Raw genomic sequence first — 20,052 nt, 5'->3', positions numbered from 1 at the left:
GCGGAGGCGGGGGGAAGCGTGCCCCGGCCCCCCCCCCCCCCCGCCGCGGGAGAGCGGGGTGAAGGGGGCGTGAGTGCGGTGGCGGCGGGGCCGGGCCGGGCCGCGCCGCGGCAGCCGGAGGGGGAGCTGCCGCCCCGGGCTGGCCGCGGCGGGGTTGCGGGCAGCGCTGCCGCGGCGTGAGGCGGCCCGTGTGTGTGCGTGAGCGTGTGCGAGTGTGTGCGCGCTCCGCTCGGGCTGCGCTGGGATCCTTTGTCTGCTGCTGCTGCCGCTTTCCCCTCCTCCTCCCTCCCTCCCTCCCTCCCTCCCTTCCCTCTCTCTGTGCCTGCCTCTCCTCCCTCCTCGCCTTTCTCTCTCCCTCCCTTCGTTCCCCTCTCTCCCAGGCTCCAAGCGCTGCTGCAGCTGCAGGTTTGTAAATACTGGACCAACACACACACAACATGGCTGACGCTCGCCCTGCTCTTCCACCAGGGTCTCCGCCTTCTCCCTCTGTCTCCGCCGCTTAGTCTCTCCTCCGTTTAGGCTTTTGTTTCTTCCCCCTCCCCCCTCATCTCCCATCCAAAAAAAAGAGGAAAAACAATTCACCCTCCTTATTGCGCGCATGGCGGGATTTCAAGGGTAAGGATCCTCGCTTTGGAAGCTTTCTCCTTTCGTTTTGCTGTTTACAACAAAATGAAACCTAAAATCAAAGGGGATTTGGGAACCTGGCAAGGCCTGGGGCGAGGGAGGAAGGGAGGGAAGGGGGGGGGAACTGGGTGAGCCCCGCTGAGAGAGGCTTGATTGGAATGTGTGTATCTTTTTCTCTTTTCGGGTGGGGGGAGGCTGATGCATCAAAGTGCTGGCAGCGATGAAATACTGTGTTACACTTGCAGAATGATCTAGGGCCGTTTCTTTCATTTCAGGATGTAGTTCGGTATAAGGTATCAACTCAGCACAGTCACATTAAAAAGACCTGAACTAGTTATGTCAGAATAGGCATTGTGTAGGTAAAAACCGTAGCACAGGCTTTCTGGATTTCTTTGCATTCCCAGTGTCTCCTTGTCAGTATCTTAAACAGCTCACAAATCATGGGATACAAAACTGAAATTAACACTTGCCAGGTCTTTGTGTTGCTAGTTTTCTGTCACAGATTAATTTGCCCTTGTGATGACAATAGCACAAACCGAAGCATTTCCTTTTTGCTACAAGGAGCGCTCCCACTTTTCAGATTCCTTTTTTATAAAAAAGGTATGGCATCGTGAACTTAAGTAAGCTCCCAAACTAAAACAAGACGGCATGCTTCTGACCTCTCCTAACACAAGGCAAATGCTCAGTTCAGTACCCCCCACCTCAGTTATTCAGAGCACCCCCTTCTGGCTTCGATGAATATGGCTTTTTTTTTTTGCTTGCTTATGACGTAAAACCAAAATAACGTTTGAACGTAGTTTGTTGAGCATACCTAAAGTGATCTGCTGTGGAACAGATTTATATGTAGGTTGTAACTTAAGGGTGAATGCTGAAGGTGCTAAGGCATGATGCTTTATATTTCTTTCTAGACATGTTACTGTAATTCGTAGTAAATGTTGCATTTTTCAAAGATTACATTTAAAGTCATGGCCTTTATTCAATCATATACACATGGATAGCCATGCCCTAAAGTAACAAATGTCCTAGCTCTGTCATCTTTGTCTACTTTCCTTTGGAAGCTTCTAGTGGAGAAGCACTGGCATGGCATAATTATACAGCTTTTACTGAGATAGAAATAAATACTACACTTCAATGCTAGAATTAAGTGTCATATATTAACACTTTTTTTTCTGCTGCTTTTTCCATCACCATTAAGAAGTGTTGATTAACCAGTGACAAGAAAATAATTTATAATAATGAGTTTACAACAACGTAAAACTTGAGTGGAGTCGTCCAAGTTACAAGATCATTTTGGAATGTGTATCTACGTCATGGCTCCTGAGCCAACTGTACTACTTCTAGATGGAAAAGTCTGAGCAAAAGCCTGTAACTTGATATATCAGTAGATTCCCGCAGCAGTCAGTTACTTTTTTTTTTTACACTTAACAATCTGGAGGCAATATTAGTAAAGCCACTGCAATAGTTTACCAGTTGTAGCTACTTAGTCATTCGTCATGATAGCCACCGAATTTTGAAATTATTGCTCTCTTACTAAAAGTGTGAAATGTACTGAAGTATGCAGCTCCTCCCTCGGAATAGGCCTTTGGATACTTAAGCTGATTCTTAGGCTGAAGAGCAAAATAAAAATAGGCCATCCACAACACATCTGTTTAAATAATGGGTGACTTAAAAATAGTCATGTTTCTTAACTCTGGTACACTGTAGTTTTGTTGCTAGAACTGAATTTTATTCTGTAAAATTAAGCTCTACTTCATTAGCTTTATGAAGTTTGTTTATAGCATCTTTGCTATAGCTTGCAATTGTGTTCTTTTCTATGACACCTACAAGATTTTTCTTTCTGTCTTGGTTGTGTTGATGAGTTGGTCAAAAATCAATATTGTGGGTCTTAGTATCCCATGAGGAGCTGATCTAGTTGAAGAACTTGACAAATCTTTGTGTCTTCGGTACCACTAACTGAAGACACTCCAGTGTTGTTGTCATTGTGGGTAATGCTATGCTGTGTTTAACCAAATTAAAAACCAGGTACTAGTAAAATCTTCTTTTCCAAAACTCTTTACTCTTCCATACTGGGAAGTGAGACAGAGGCAAAAGAAGACTGCAAGAAATGTAGTGTCAGTGATCAGCTTCCTGGAAGATGTTAGAAATTAACCATTTTCTTTTAACAAGAAATACTTTTCAATGAATCTTCGATCAAGTAAATCATGACTCTGTGTAGTTCTAAATATTTACGAAATTACCAATTAAAATATAAAGTCCTAAAGGTAATAAACACTATTAGTTCATTTTATATTTCAATACTTTTTGTATATTTTTCTTGATCCGAGTAGTATTCTTCCATCAACTTCCTACCCTGTATCTTTCCTTGCTATCTGTTGCCAAGCTGCACTCTTTGACATGTTCAGGTCTGTAAACATCTAGCTGATGCAATAGCTGTTTTAAATTTTTTTTTTTTAATGTGATGCATAATTTGCTTCATGTTTGACAAATGAAAGATTTTCAATAAGATTCTATTTTCTGAAGAAAAGAAACAGCCCTTTTTTTCAGAATGAAGCCTGTTGCTGTAAACTTTTCATGCTTTCATTTTGGTTTTCCTTGCCTCCTTTCCTTTCTTTCCCCAGGTACTAGAAAGATCAAACTTGACTTCTTGATGATATGGCATGAGAATATGTTTTTGTAGATAACTAAAACTGATTGAACGAAGTGGTTTAAAAACCATCTTTCGAAAGCTGTTCACTGAAGCTGAGCCAAGAGAGAATCACTATTACGGAAAGTTATTTCCTGTTGTATGCTTAGATAGCTTGTTTCTCATACCAGGTGTGAGATAATTTTTTGGTTTGTTGTTTTTCTCATTTTCCTTCTCTTACTACTCTTCAGAGTTTGGTGGTTTTATGATCGGAAGGTGAATGCTGATCTTTCTTGACACTGGTTTTCCTAATAAGTACTTTCTGTATAACAAGATGTCTCCCACTTGCTATCCAGATACTACCTAGGTGTCAGCATACCATGTGACTTAAAGGAATGGGGAATGTGACTTTCCTTGTATAAATGTGCAGACTGCTTCCATCCACATCTGTATGACATGGATGAGTGTTGAGTTCCTTGAAACAGTGTAGTTAACTAATTTTTATTTATCTATGAATAGAGACAAAGAGGCCTCATCAATTTCAAACAGTGGTGAAATAATTCAAACCTACTGCTTTCACCATGTGGTGGTTGCAGTTAAGTTCATGTTGCAGTGTGTAAAATGTGAATTTGCTGATGGCATGCGGAATTCAGGAAGTAAACTGATTTGGCTATCAGGTTGTGGAGAATGGCTCTAGAAATCCAGGTTTCCTTTCTCTGTTTCTTTCCCATAATGTATATTGTGAAACTGCTGTAAATCTGTGCTATATGAGGTCTTGTTTGACTTGCTTACTTGGAAACTTTATTGAAATGGTTACACAAAATGGTGAAATATATAGAAATCATTGTCGTTAGCTGTGGTGACTACTAGCCTTAACTATTACCTAATCATATTCTAATCGTTGCAGTTATTGCAAGGTGGTTGGGATGTTGTTGAAGTATCTTCTAGTTTGGTTTTTTTGAGATATGCTTGCAGAATAAGAGTTACTGACAGTATACTGTAAGCACTTACAAGTAGGTTTTTATAGTCTTTTTGATAGGACTATAAATCTTATAAACCCGTAAGAGGTGATTAGCTCTTGGTTTGGGTTTTTTTTTGGTTGGTTGGGTTCATTTTTTTAGATGTTATTGTTGAATGTTCCAATATGGTATTCGAGGTCTGCACCTACAAGTACTGGTGAGAGTAGATACTTATTTCAAGAGCAGTTTTGTGGATTTCAATGGTTTAGTAAATACTTAACTTATACAGAATGACTGCTGAACTTTGGACTTTCGGTTACATGTGGTAGTTTGAACAAAACGGAACTGTATCATTTTAGTTACTCCTTTGTTGTTGTGTTTTCCATTAGTTTTCCAGTTGTTCTCACACTGCTGACTTATGGTGGTGGCCTTGCATAGGGAGAACATTTTTATCATGGTGACCAACTGTTGAGTCCACTTGCTGTCTTGGAAGTCACCTCTTCATTTTTACTTCACCACTTCTGGCCTAGCTGTTTGCAGGTCCTGTTCTCTGAGAGCATTGTAGCTGGTAGATCCCTTCTAACAGTGCCGGCTACCTCAGCTGAAGGGCCCTGGGTTCGATCACTGCAGCTGCCTTTTTTGAGTGATTGGTGGTGTGTGGTAACCTAACTATTCTTAATGCTGGTTTCCAGAGTTGTTTTAGTGTCAGAGTGTTGGGGAGCCTGTCTGGTGAAGTCTAAGACTGCTTTCATCGGCAAGTTTGGAAGTGCTTTAGAATTAAAGTGCTCCAATAAAACATGTTGCTTTCTTTAAGGTCACTGGTGGATCTTCCATCCTTTTGTTTTCAGAGTGTCTTCCTAATGTTTAGAGGGTAGTCTTGAATCCTGAGATCCCAATCTTGGCAAAGTAACTATGTAACTTTGGGAATAGCCTGTTAAGATGACGGTTCCCTCTGAATATGTACCTCAGAGGCTTTTTTTTTTCCCCTATCCATTGTGTTGCTTTGTTTTCTCTCCTGGATTCCTGTTAGAGCAGAACAATTAATGAATACAGGGAATGTTTGTAAGTTTAGTCTGTTTTAAGATTACTATGCTAACTAGCTTATAAAGTGTAACATTACCTGGCAATTTAATGTCCACCACTGATGCTGCTTCTTAGAGTGATACTACTCTACCCAGATGTGGCCAGTTATATATAAAATGAAAAAGTAATAAGCTTGACTAATTTGTCCATGTTCTTTGACTTATTTTCTAAAGCATAGTAAGCTGTTCTAGCTGGTCTATGCCATCATTCTGAGGTCTGTAAAATTTCACCTATATAGACTTTACTTTGACCCTCTTTCAAAAAAACCCTTTTTTTCCTCTGAACTCATATTAATCCAATTTAAATGTAAAAATGACCTTTGCTAGATCATAATCTTTTACCCTAAGTGGGTAAGAACTGAAAGATTTATTAGGTGTTAGACTTCTGGTCCAGTATTTTATATTAAAATCAAATAATTATTTCTGCTGTAAACCTAATTTTCCTAATTTAGTATTTATGTTCCCTGCGCAGAGTTCTTCCCTAGTATGCTGAACAAAGGTAGCTTAAGCCCAGCATATAATCTTGTGTTTGCTGTTGAGATTTTTAAATATGGAAATTTCCAGCTTTCTAGATGTAATGTAAGTATTGTGAGCCGAGTAGCATGGAAGAAGGCATGTTCTATGAATAGTTCCCTGGTGACATTTCTGTTAAGTTTTCTTGGTAACCTTTTCCAAATGCCTTGACAAACATAACGCCTGCTAAAATTCAGTATAGTGCTTAGGCTTCTAGTATGCCAAGGTAAGTACCTATCATATACTGGCAAGTATTGTGTCTGTTCTTCTGCATGTCTGTAACTTATCTCTGGTCTTCAACTTGAACTGTAAAAATGTTTGCAGATTAGACTATCTTTATTCAATTTTCTAGGAATTATAAAAATAAATAAAAATAACGCTTGGAGGATGTAGGTCATGTAACTCATATAATTATACTTGGAAAACAGTTGGCTATGTCTGTATGATTCTGGACAATTTCTTGCTTGTCCTGTTTTATAACTATGTGTGTTTTAGGCAATGATCTGAACACCAAAGTGAAATCAGAATGGGAGCAAATATGTTAGAGATTCATTTCCTACTTCCTTCTCAAAATCTTCCAGTTGCAGAGCTTTATTAAATGGACATAAAGACTTTTTTTGTTCATTCATCCCTTCCAGAAGATCTTTGTCTTAATGGTGAAAGATGACACACAAGTTCATTAATAATTGTTTTGCCATTACTGGAACTGCAGTTTTCTGAGGTGTGATTGGTCAAAATCCATGCTCTGACAAGAGTATGTTAAGAAAATAGCTTAACAGTAAATTCTGCCTTTCATGTGACTTCATAGAAATCTGACTCGTAAGTACTTTTAGGGTTAAGGAATATGCAGGTGTTTGATATACTTGGAAACCACAGATTGTTGGATGCTCTCGTGGTTGACATCGTAGGGGTCAGGAGCATTCACAGTGGCTGTCCTCAGGGTCATCTGTCTTTACGGCTGAAGGAAGGAAGAAAAGGCTTCTCTAGGAGTGAGTAAGGATAGAAATCTCTTTTAGTCCCTAGATTGTGGGAGTGCACCTCGGGTGAATTACATCTCTCCATCTTCTGCACCTCCATTTTGTCAATAAAATCATACTTGGTTAGGTGCTGGCCATAAGAGAGGGCAAGCAAACTGTCTTCTGGTTCATGTGCTCTCCTAACTGCTCAAGCGTGGCGGGTGGGGAGATTCACTCGTACCCACAGTTATACCTATGTGTATACCTGTGGCTTGTATGGAGAGAGATGAGACAAGTTTATGTTATTTCATATCACTAGGAACATGTGGCTGTATTAATAATGGATGAAAAGTACATTTTTAAATGGTAATACCTTGCTGTGACCTTGGTGGGGAACCAGAGGTGAAGGAAGCACTGCATTACAGATAGTTTTAGGCTAGGTGCTTGAAGAATGGAATTTATATGGATTCATTTGAGGTGGGTTTTTTGTTTTGTTTTTCCTCATATGTATAAAATTAATTGAAGGAGGAAGAGTGTGGGGGGTGAGACTTTGCTGTGAATAAACATCCTAGTTTTCAGTCATGCTTAGACCTCTAACCACATTTCTAGGAGACTTTATGTTTGGGTGGGGGTGGCGCAAGGTTGAATATGAAGCAGGGATCACATAAAAGGCAGAGGTGTGGTTGTCTGTTCTTGTGCGTGCTCTGTTTGTCTGCAGGACAGACTTCTAGAAAGCCTCACCAGCTTTTATGGAGAAGGATATCCTGCCTTCTGAGATCCTGTTTTCATTGGAAGATACTTCACTCTTTCCCTTTTTGAATTTCTATTTCTCCCCTTCTCTGCTCCTCAGTTGTGTAGACTCAACCTTGTTTCAAGTACTAAAGGACAATTTAGTCTTCTCTGCAAATCAGTATATCCATTTCCAAGAGGAAAAAGGGATGTGGGTTTTTTGAGTTGTTGTTATTACCAATACCTAGATTGATGCAAAATCTCAGGAAATACAATTAAATGTTTATGTTAATGAATCTCGTTCAGGTCAGATATAAAGCCTTCCAGAGAGCAAATTAAGTTATGAAGCTAAGAAGAGAAAAGTCTACCTCTACCTGTTGCTGCTGCTGAAAGTTCTCACTCTGAAGTCCTATTTCGATTCATTTACTTACGCATTTAATTTCTATTCGTGCTGCATGCACAATGAAGTAATTTCAAAGCAGGGTTTTTGATCAGAGCTTATTATTAAAGTCTAAGAAAGGAAACCATGTTTGTTGTGGCACAAGAAAGGTATGGTAGGAAACAAGTGATTCCAAGGTGGTCCTTATTCTTAAAGTCTTGATTTCCTTGCCATCATTTTGTCACCTTTCTGCTACTACAGAACAAGATGAATTCAATGTTTTAAGGCAGCTGTTTTTGAGCAGAAATTGTCATATACTCAAACTCATACAGGTGTTCTCTTAAAGTACATTTTTTCACAGTCCAGCAAATATCTTTTCAGAGTAACTTGGAATGATCCTTCATCCTCTCAAATACTTCAAGATCTTCTGATTAGTTTCATGAGTATGCAGATGCCATGCCATTTTCAGAAGTAGTACTTTGTGCATTCTTCTTCCATGTTTTAAAAAGCACCAACAGTATGAGGATTGGTCTGTTCCAATGTCTCCACTGCTTTTAGGGAAAGTCACTGGTTTCACAGCTTGATCTATTTTTCTCTCCCTGTTGTCCTGCCCCTCCTGACTTCTACTTATGCAGGATGTGTTGTTTGGTTTCCAAAAATCTGGAAGACCTGTATGTAAGCAAAGAAAATACCATGTAATGTTACAATGCTGATGGTTCTCATCTTTTACAGAAAAAAAAGTATGATCAGCAGTTTAATAAGTTATCATTGTCCTTGCTGATGAATCCAGTGGTGACTGCAGTATTTAAATTATTAATTTACAAATATCTGATATCTTTTCTCTACAGCTATACTACTCTTCTATAAGTAGCATTTTTTGTTTTAAAGTACTGTTCTTTCAGTGACCTCCAAATTTATCAAAAACAACTTAGTTAGCTCTGGCTAGAGCTCATAATACAATGCTGAATTCTGTTTTCAGTGCCTTGCTGTTACAACTTTGACATCTATTGCAGCTATTCACTATTTAAAGCTGATAATCTGTTTAGGTTAAGATTCATATTAACATTATAGACAGTGAGTGAATATTCTGCAGTTGGTCTGGGAAAACGAAGATCACATTATTGGTTAGTAGCCATGGCAAGAGACTTGCCATTCTTAACAGAAAATGCTTTCACTTAAGTGATATGCGTTTCCAGTGTAAACAGTTACTTGAATGTATTTGTATGAGGACTGCTTTAATCTAAGCTAAAATGGCTGAAGGTGAAGAAAATAGGTAAGACAAATTCAGTTCATGACTGGTTGCTCAGCTTTTTCAAGATGCAGATTAAAGGCAAGAGATCATTTTCTCTGATTTAAGTTGTCTAATCATGTCTAAGCTTTTCTTAAAATTGGGTCTGTAGGGAGAAATTTTTTATGCTTTGAGTATGGGCTTAGGGTCTTTGTATTGGTGTGATCATGCTTCGGTTTGAAAAATGTTACTGTTTACTTTTTTATTGCAGTAATTCCTAACAAAATTATTTGTCCATTGTCTTGTGACTAGAGGAGGCCTTAATTTACCCCATAACTTCATCTTAATTCCTCCCCCTGCTCCCAGCTGATTTAAGAAAGAGAACTACATTTTTATCAGAGTAGAGGCAGTCAGTATTTGTGTCCAACAGAGACCTCTGATTTCATTAAACACTGTCTGTTATGATTGTAGTTACTGTGATGTTGATGATGGGAGAAGCTTAGGCATGTGTGTCTCAAGTCCATGAATAAATGGGCTCATAGTACAGCTTGTCAGTTTTGGTTGTATGCAGAGCTAATATAGGTAACTGTATTTTCTAACCTGGTCCCTCTAACTATTTTTTGGCCCTGCTTTTTTTGTTTGTTTGTTTTTAAGTGCTGAATTGCTACTTATTTGTCAATATCCTTATTGGTTACCTAGGTTCATAACAATTAAATTTTGACTTTCTAATCAATTCTGTGAGTAATAGCTTGTCCTAATAAGAATTTTGAATGCTCATGCATTTTGTCTGCTTTTAAAACTGGTAGGTAGTTGCTGTAGCACAAATCTTAAGTATTGATGTATAATTGGCTTACTTTGCCCCCAAATTTGTGGTCTGCCACTGCTCATCTTGAAGACAAAAAGTGATTATGTCATGAGTAAGTTATAAAACAGCTGCAGAAATTGGATGTAAATCATAAGAATCAATGATTGTTAAAGCATGAACTGTCATCTCTGAATGCAGGAAACAAAATATGTACTTTACTGCAGGCCTGCATGAATAAAGTTGTAGAAGCCTACTGCATTAGAGAGAAAAAATGTTTAAAGTATGTCAGCAAAATATTTGCTCTTGCAAAACTAACTCATGTCACAAATTCTTAAGCTTGGCTTGGGAAAATATTTTAATCATGGTTATTTTCAATTTAGTGTGGCAGTCGTGTCTTCTCAGCGTACTAGGCTCTAAGGTTTCAGAACCCATATCCAAGAATAATTTGTTACTTATGATCCACAGACTACTAGTGAGCTAAAAAGCTTGGAAGTGGTCTGTCAAATGGCAGATTTTTTTTCCCTCATCTTTAAAATGATATGAAACTCTCATTCCCTTGGTGTTGGAAGGTGTGTGTAGCAGTGTTACTAGCCTGGACTGTTGAGAGCTGGCCGTTGTACACTTAAAACGTCCAGAAAGATCAGCAAGCCTCCTAAAGAGATGTGAACCCAAGAGTTTGGTTTGCCATGATTAATTAACCTAACAGACTTAGCTAAGTGTAGCAACTTACCACTCCATTACCTTCTAACAGCAGGATTAGGTATGTTTGCCCTGGGCTTGCTCTTCCGGAATGTTTGGGTGATCCTTTTGACTTTGGAACAATGTTTCTCAGACTACACAATAGCAATTAAACCTAGCCTTCAAACAAAGGCTGATGACCTGAGTATCCCTTATGAGGAGACACATAAGCAGAGAAACAGAGAAATGTCTTACTTTTTCAAGTAGACATTTCCCTCTCTAGTTTCCAGAGACCTGTCTTTGTAACTGTTACCAAACCAAACTGAGTAAACTTGCTTACAATTATAATAAATTATTTGGGTCAACTCCATCTGTAAGAGCATGAGTAATGACAAAATGCTTGCATTATGACACTTAAAAGTTCACTTGCATTTACCATAGAATGGTAGTAAGCATATGGCTTGCACAGTAATAAGGTGCTGCTGTCGTATCCTGGGCAGTGGTTACTTTTGTGTGTGTTTTTTGGATTCAGGGGAAGAGGTGGATAGCTACCTATCAATAAGGAGAAGCTAAGCTGCTTCATGTTTGCCATGATGCAAAAGTGTACAACTTAAGGCAGTTACACCGACCTGTGACAACTTGTTACCCTGGTGTCTGTGCATATTCTTGCCCTGTGGTTAAATGCAAGGTAGTTTGCAGTAGACTAAACAACTAGGAGTGAGTTAAAATTTACCTTTGGATAAAGGGATGCAGGGAAGGTTCTCTTAGCTTTGAATACATCCTAGATCTCTTCAAATTCTTTATAAAAGCATTATATTGTAAGATTTCTTTAAGCATGGAGGGCTGTGCGTTTATTAAGTGATCAATCAGTAAGTTGGAACATACACAAGGTTTAGTCTAGTCAGTGAGTAGTTTTGCATTGCCTGTGAGAGGAATTATGTGGATGCTTTAAAAAGTCATTGTGATGTAGAGTCCTGGTATTTTGTGTAAAGTCACAGGAAGAATTGTAGCAATAGGGTGAAAAGAAATGAAATCATATCTTAATATTACTAAGTAAGTGATAAACTTTACCACTGTTTTTAAAGCTGTTTGGCTAAACTGTCATAGCCATTTATGATGGTTCCATAGTAGGACAGAAGAATACTGAAATTGAACTATGCCTGTGTTGGCATAGGCAAATCATTCCAGAATAAATAAGAGGTTTTGCTTATCCATGCTGCTTGAGGGAAGAGTAGACTAGAACTCTAAAACAACTCTTTAAAAATGCTCTGTGCATGTGTCTTTATTGTTCTAGTACCAAAGGTGTGCATAATATTGCAGTAATGGGCAAATTTTTTTTTTTTTTTTTGCAAAATTAGTTTTGCTGTACCAAAGAATGACTAAAAGGTTTGTGTATAGATAAATGTTTCATTTGTTCTTCTCAGTTGTTGGAAAGCAAATATACTAGAAACTGTTTTTTTTATTTAAAAACCTGTACATGACTTAATGTGGAACTTAAAATTTTATGTTAACAAGCACATTCTGGTTTTTTAATTGAGCTGTTGCAAGCTCATTTGGCACTAGTCAATTCTCTTATTCCGTTTTTAGCTTGATTCCTATTCAGTAGAACAGGCAGTGCGTGTGTTTTTAATACCAAATTTCGCATCCAATTTTTTGGATTTTTGTGTTCAATTTTTGGCATGTATTTTTTGGGCTAATATGGGAAACAAGGAATTTTTCAAAGGGCAAGCATATGACAAAATGTCATTGAGTCCCTTAGCCAACTATTATTGAATCTGGTTGTGACATTGCTAAGGTGGGAGGCAGATCAAATAAGAAACTATTACATTAAAATCAGTTTAATTTTAGACAAATGCTTAATACCTAGCTTTACTGTTGATAACCCCTAAAACCAGACTAAACCTGCAAGGCTTTCCGGAACACATCTTTGGAGAACTTAACTTTCTCTTGTCTTCTGGATTATTTATTTATGTATTCTTTAAGAGACAGTTGTCCTTTAAGACAACTGAAACCTGGGGGGAATTTCAGAAAGCTAATTGTATTTAGTGTGAGGCTAAACTTCAAACCTGTAATTGAAAAGAGGGGTTTTTTTTCTTACTGCACTCTGGATATGGTATGCATATGTCATTTTCCACTCCCAACCCCTTTTACCTTAGGAATTTCGTTTTTCTTTAATTATTTTGTCACTTTTGTTTTGTCATTGTTGGTTTTTTGCCTGTGCGTATTGATGACAAGCTCTTTTCCCTTTCAGGCAAAATCCTATGCCTATAGTTAATTGTAATCATCAGCTGATGTATTCATAGCTTGTCTGGTTTAGTGAACATGTAGTGTTATCACTGTCACTTACTTCTAATCAAGCCCATATGACTTGAGGTTTAGCATTTAAAGATTAGTGCTTTTTGGGTGTTAATTCCATAACCATTGATCTATGATTCCTTTAGTAGTGGGTTACAGGTCTTTCCTGGCCTTTTTTCTTTCTCTGAAGAACTCCAGGAACATATAGAGCAGCACAAAACTAAACATCATGGAGAAGGCTTTGATCAGAGGGTCCCAAACTGTTTCCAGTTGATTCAAAGACCCAAACAATGGGAGAAGCCTTGATCTGTGAACTATTGAGCTGGACCAGCCAAGATGATCATCTCTTGCAGGCGCACCTGTCTGTTCATCAAGGGAAGACCAAGAACTTTAAAAACCTCTGGGCAGAGGTGAGCTAATTCCTACACAACAGTCCTGGTCTGAATGATATATCCACTAATGGAACTTCTTGCTGCCTTTTTTATGAAAAACAAAGGATGGAAAGTAGGTAAAGCATCATAAAAGTACACCTTTCTTCTTACGAAAGTGAAGTTAGTCATCCCCTTTGTCCTTCTTTGTCCATCTTTTTTAATTCCACAAATGGGAAAACTAGCTGGCCTCTGGTTAGCTTATTTGGTAGCAGAGGAGGGAGAAGGAGTCAGTTTTGTATATCTCCACTTCCAGTGCTATTGCAAAGATCATTCAGCGTATCATGTAGATGCAGGTGTGACAGAGGCTGCATGCTATGCAAGTTCCTTGTTGTGGTTTAACTCCAGCCAGCAACTAAGCACCACACAGCTGCTCGCTCATCCCCCCCTCCTGCCCCGTGATGGGGGAGAGAATCAGAAGAGTAAAAGTGAGAAAACTCGTGGGTTGAGATAAAGGCAGTTTAATAGGTAAAGCAAAAGCCATGCACGCGAGCAAAGCAAAACAAGGGATTCCTTCACTACTTCCCATCAGCAGGCAGGTGTTAAGCCATCTCCAGGAAAGCAGGGCTTCATCATGCGTGATGGTTACTTGGGAAGACAAACGCCATCACTCCAAACGTCCCCCCCCTTCCATTTTCTTCCCCCAGCTTTATATGCTGAGCATGATGTCATATGGTATGGAATATCCCTTTGGTCAGTTGGGCTGTCCGGGCTGTGTCCCCTCCCAGCTTCTTGTGCACCCCCAGCCTACTCGCTGGTGGGGTGGGGTGAGAGCCAGAAAAGGCCTTCACTCTGTGTAAGCACTGCTCAGCAGTAACTAAAACATCCCTGTGTTATCAACACTGTTTCCAGCACAAATCCAAAACACAGCCCCCTACTAGCTTCTAACTCTATCCCAGCCAAAACCAGCACATGCTAACAACTAAAATACTAGTGTGTTCTCATCGTTATTCTCATCTTAAATCCAAAACAGTACTATACCAGCTATTAGGAAGAAAATTAACTCTATCCCAGCCAAAACCAGCAAATTCCTAAAGTTCAGAGAACTGTATTAATTTGCTGGTTATACCCAACACAAAGCTAAGTATAGACATGTTTTTTGTGTTGCTTTCACTTTAATGACTTCTATCCCTGGTACATAAATAAGGCTGCAAGTTGAAAGGTTGTTGTGGACCTGTGCTAGAATATTTCATGGACAGTTAACTGTTCACAAATTTTACTGAAGCATAATATTTCTGATTATTTCCATAATTTTCTGCCATGCTGAAGAAGGATTCTTTCTCCTGTTAGTTCAGAGTTCTTCTCTACACAGTTGAAACAGCAATATTAGTCAACTAATGGGCCGGAATGATGCAAATTTGTCTATAATTACTTACAGGGATTTCTTACTTTTTGTTGAGCTTACATTAGCTTCAAGTAACTGTTTGCCAATCTTTTACCGCTGTTTAGGAAACAAATTTAAAATCCTGATAGCGAATTGTCCCACATTTTGGACTGTTTTGGTCATTAGAGCTAATAAGCCATATTTCATTGCTGCCTGTCTGAGGGTTGAGAGGTGTCCACTCAATGACTACTGTTAAAAGCTTGTGAGGGCAAAACAGAGGAGTTCTTGCTGTTGAAGTTCATTGGGTTAATATTCTTTGTCTGTGTTTATGATGCAGGTATTGAAGTATACTTATGGACACTTGTAATATGTGGTGAGTTTCCAGGTGTTCGTGTATACCAGATTGCCTATCTGGAAATCTGGCATTACCTCATCATTATTTAATTGTTGTGTTTTTTTAAAAAATTACTGTATTTTTGCTCCATAAGGATCTATAACAATGGCCACAAGAGCTTTTGTGAATTTTGATAAAGAAAATGCATAATCTCTTGGAACAGAAGTGTTTTTCTTAAATACAATGAAGTTTTGTGAGGGAATTGTGTCAGAATGGGTTGATTTCATCTTCAGATGAAAACATCGGTTAATTTAACCTACTTATGGAAACTGTAAGTATAAGAAATAAATTGTAGGTGCGCCCTGAGAGGTGGTTTTTGTTAGGAAGGTTAGTTTCTTCAGCTGTAGAAGATTTTTATAGGTATAACTTGTTATGTGGTCTCCTGAGGAGTTCTGATAAACCATGCTTAGCCTGCCCTTGGATTAGTTTTCATTCTAGTTCCATTAGTGATTCAAAAGATAAAATGGAAGGATGCTTACAAAATCTGAGAACTTTAGGCAGCATACTTTAAAAATAAAAATGAAAAGTATAGAGGAATGGTAAGTAGAAAACACAAGACTTGGAAAATATGCTTTAGCTATAATCAATTTAAGCTACCATTAAGGAAACAGCTTAAAATAGATGATCATTTTGAGGACTCTTTTAAGGCCTGCTTCTCTAAGGTGCTATTTTATTATACATATTACAGGGAGGGGGGGAAAGCACTTCTTATCTGTCTTTGAAGCCTTCCACATACAGAATAATTCAGGTGTAGTTGGAAAAGCTATAGATGAATAATGTACACATTTTTAGGAAAACTTGCTTTGGTTTTGTGTGAGTTGGTAACAATTTTTTTTTTAAAAAGCTAGTAAAAGAAAATGCAGATAAAACTCAAATACAACTTGAGAGTTCAGTTTAGTTAGTTTAGGGGGTGCTTGTTTGGTTGGGGTTTTTTTGGTTAGGGGTTTTTTTGCATAATGATTTTTTTTTTAGTGGCACTGTATGGATCATGTTGTCTACTGTTGAGAGAAGAAATGATGTTCTTCCACTGTTCTCCAAAAAAAGCTAGAATAATGTTTTTCTTAAGCCAATATAAAGAGAATTGCATGGTGTGATAAATCCATCTTGCTTTGAGGGCCAGGATTATCATACTCTATTAGGTGACTGGACTACCTACATATTAGTAGAATGAAGTGTTAAGGCTTGTGATAGAAGAAATAAAATTCGCCATCTTGTCAGTGAAGTTCTAATTTAATTGCCGGTGTCCTGGGGAATTAAGGCAAGAGAAAGCAGAGAGTTTTCTTTTCAACCAAATCTTACTCTTACAGTAGAGACATTAGCTCTATCTCCAACTCTATCAATACAGAAAAGCATCCTTTGTAATACTCTTCACCACAGAAACAAGATCACATTAAATCACACTGTTGCCATTTCTTGTTTAAGCGTTATATGGTGTTAGTAGGAGACCTCAGCAGAGGAACTTGATTCCAGCCAGCTTTACAGGTGGACAGATGACAAATGTAATGTAAATGGAGAGTTTTAAAATATATGATTGCATAAGCTGGGTGTTAAAACAGGTGATCCGGAGAACCTTTCAGCGTTGACATTTAAATCTAGAAAAGTTAGCTTTTGTTTTAGAGGACTAGCAAGACCCAGCCTTATGTATGACTATTTTGTAAGGAGATGCAACTCACATGCCTAAGCTGAATTACAATAATTTTTCATTTAAAGAAAAAAAAACTCAACAATGCAATGCATTGCTAATAGAACTAGCTACCATGAGGAATACTTGTGCTTCTGAAGGCCTGCTGGAAACAACTGTATTTGTAGAGAAGCTCAAAATGGATTTTGCAATACTTAGATCCTATTAAAAACAGCATGAGAGAGAGATGCTGAGTTGCTGAAAAATGGGGCCAAGTGTTCAGTGCATTGTTCACAGCTGGAATATTTGGCCTCTAAATGGATATTGACAGTGCCTGAAGCATTTCTAAGACCAGTAGTTTTTGTTGTCACGTGTTGCATGCCATGTAGAGTAGATAAAGTCATGTCTTAATTGTGATAAAAGATACTACTGAAATTAGAAAACTATAAAAGAGAACTGTTCCTGCTCTGAAAGCTTCTTTAGCTGCAGAAAACAGGGAAGAAACTCCTGTGTAGTTAGTAGTCATATACTTACATATCTATACTGTTTCAACAAAGCAATGAATAGTAAGCAGGTCAGAAGGAACAATATTATGTGATTGCCTCCTGTAAAAGGGTAACTGTGTCCCCTGCATACATGGAACAGGAATGGATTTCCTGTAGATCTACAACAGATTGCCTTAATTACTTTGCTGACTTCAACAATAAAATAGGAAAACTTTTTTCTCTTTCTCTAGAAATATTAGTTATCTTACTCATTCTGTATATGTCAAGACTGTCGCTTGCTTAATGTATGCAAAGTGCTTATCTGTCATACGTGATAATCGTACTTTGTGTTTGGCTATAGTAGGTAGAATTCTGTCTGGGTTTAGAGCTGTTCCACCTTTTAAACCCATAAGGTGAAGAGGTCTCTTGAATTAACCAGTATACTTCTTTCTCTTGCTGTACAAAGTTGTGTATCATGGATACATGTGCTTGAAATTCATTCTGACCAACGCTTGTTTTCATTAGCTGTCTTCCTAAGTGTTTGCTACTCAACAGTAAGAAAAATCAACTCTTTTCAGTTGCATATTCACTCATTAAGAGAAAGGCTGGTGAAGTTAGCGCTAGTAAAGCGTTTGGCAGGATTTTGCTTCTTAACAATACTAATTAATTTTGGTCGATTTGCAGAATTTGGTAAAATTACTTATTTTAAACTGGAAGGAACTTGCAAAAACTCTTCCAAATCCTGTGCCACCTCGTTTGTTCTTAAAGCTGTGGCTGGTAGTATAAGATCAAGTGTATGAGCTGTTGAGTTTAAAGTAGAAAGGCAGTGGTTTGGATAGCTTAACTAATATTTTAAAAACATTTTCTCTTTTAAACTTAAAAAACAAGAAATTGCAGTCTACTTGCTTATGCGTGCCCTGCAGTTTTTTGTTGGCTGGCTAAAACTGTTGAATACTTAACTGAAAATGATTTATGACTTGACATGTCAAATACTGGTTGAAGTTTTCTGACAAACATGGTTCATTAAGGGAGATTCAGTACTTCACTGCAATGGGTGTGAACTAATATGTTAAAAAGCATATTCACCTTTAGATTTTCATTAAGGTAGTAGCTGATTAACTGAATTTCTGCTATAGGGTTTTTATTAATTTGAATGGCCTTATGAATTTAATTTTAAATGAGAGATCATTGGGTAGAAGGTGGAAGGAGACCACTGGATCTAAAACTTTGTGGAGAAACATCCATCCTGTAACAAAATGATTGAAAGAACAGTGTGTAGGAGCTAGTCAAAATACATTGGTGTAAGATTAGGGATTAAAAATGGCTTCCTTTTATTGCATTTTGGACTGGTGGGGTGATAGTGTGGTTGGGAAATGCTTCTAAAGAAGGCATATAAGAATTTTGTGGTACTGGGGGACTGTGGTGCTGTGAGTCTGCCCATGGTTCTGTTTGGTTCTGTTTATGCTGGAAGCTACTTCATGTCCAAATTTTGGAGGGCTTGTTTGCAGTTCCTTCTGACTGCTGGAGATTGGCCATTAGGACTTGCATCTCTTATTCTGGATGTATGCTTTTAGCTCTTTGGAGTGAACTTCCAATAAAACTTCAATCAAACTTGCTTAATTGTCTTCATGGTGATATAACTAGGAAAAACAGTTTTACTTTTTCTGCAGAAAGAAACCTGTAGCCTTCTTGATCCAATACTTTAATCTTTAGATCAGAGATGTGAAACTGAAGAGTGTGAAGAGTATATGTATCTTTGAGGACATCGCATGTTTTTACTAAAAAAACTAGTGCAACTGCTAATGAAAATCTTCAACTCTGCACTGAGCAATTCCTGTTCATGCACACTTAGCAGAGACCAACTGGTGTTTGGCAGCAGAGCTCCTTAAGTCCCCGTGTATGTTTTCTTTCTATCCAGCATTGTGTGGGCTGGGTAGGATTGCAACCATAATTCGGTAGTGTGTCATTTGTTGTGCTGCTGAAGACAACCAGTGAGGCTTTTTCTGTTTGTATTCTGTATTCTGCTTTATGCTTTTTTTTAATTGTTTTGTTTTTGACTGAAATGCAGAGTTTTTCAGAGGTGATGGCTAAAAGTTGTTTGTGACCAGTAGCCCTCAAGTGAGAAACCAGAAACCACAGAGAAGCATGTACTGCAGCTAGTTTTGCAAGCAGGCTAGGACAGAAAAAAAAACGCAGCAGTGATCCCAAGAGAGTATTGGTATGAGGAACTATGTAAAAAAAGTTGGGCAGCTGATTGAACTGGTCATTGTCAAATGACTGGAGGAATTTTTCTGCAAAGCAATAGTAAAATGACTTGTGTAAACGCAAGGAAGTCTGGAGGCTGAAGTCAGGGAGAAGGAAGATAATGCAGAAAGTGTAAGGCAGTGCGTGGGAAATAAGGTCTTTAAACAAAGTTTAGAAAGACGTGGAAGACTTCTTGGTTTGCTTTAATTCAGTATTCTGGAGTGGCAGATAGCTTTAGAAACTATGTTAGAGTGACAAGTGGTTTTGACAGGTAAAAAGACCTAGCCAATCTGGAAGGGCAACTGATGTGTAAGAAATGTGGGCAGAGCCAGGCAAGCTACGTGCTGTGCTGACGGTGGCACAGACTTCTTAACCTGATACCCTCAATAGAAGCGCTTGAATGTACATGTGCAGTATTAATAGTCACTTCTGTTGTGCGCCCGTTAAGGCTTATCTCGCCTCTAAACCAGTTATTATGTACTTAAAATGTTGTGAAATGTGAGAAGAGCAGAGCTCTAAAGAACATGGAAAGAATTGTGGTTTTATAAAGAAAGCCATGTGTGACTAGAGTGAAGCAAATGTAACGGGTGCACGACTTTGCCTTTAATATTTGTTTAACTGTAATTAAATAGCAATGCATTGTGACAAGTTCCAAGGATCCTACTAGGAAAAAAAGTTCGTAATG

At 38.3% G+C, this 20,052-nt stretch overlaps 1 protein-coding gene across 6 annotated transcripts in view; it reads left to right on the top strand.

Moving 5' to 3' along the window:
- Nucleotides 1-20,052, top strand: part of SPIN1 (spindlin 1) — a 56,822-nt gene that overhangs the window by 1,194 nt on the left and 35,576 nt on the right. Inside the window, exons 1-2 of one of the 6 annotated variants that reach the window (XM_075137040.1) lie at nt 285-615; nt 13,062-13,281. The exons of 3 other annotated variants lie outside the window; for them this stretch is intronic. The gene's annotated coding sequence lies outside the window, so the exon portion shown is untranslated. Of the gene's footprint in view, nt 1-236; nt 616-13,061; nt 13,282-20,052 lie in introns of those variants that run through there. 2 more of the 6 variants (XM_075137038.1, XM_075137039.1) reach the window with 2 other exon arrangements.

Source organism: Calonectris borealis, chromosome Z (assembly GCF_964195595.1).
Source record: "Calonectris borealis chromosome Z, bCalBor7.hap1.2, whole genome shotgun sequence".
In the NCBI taxonomy this organism is placed as follows: domain Eukaryota; kingdom Metazoa; phylum Chordata; class Aves; order Procellariiformes; family Procellariidae; genus Calonectris; species Calonectris borealis.
The sequence above is the reverse complement of the archived record's forward strand: the minus strand, read 5'-3'. Positions and strand labels throughout refer to the sequence as shown.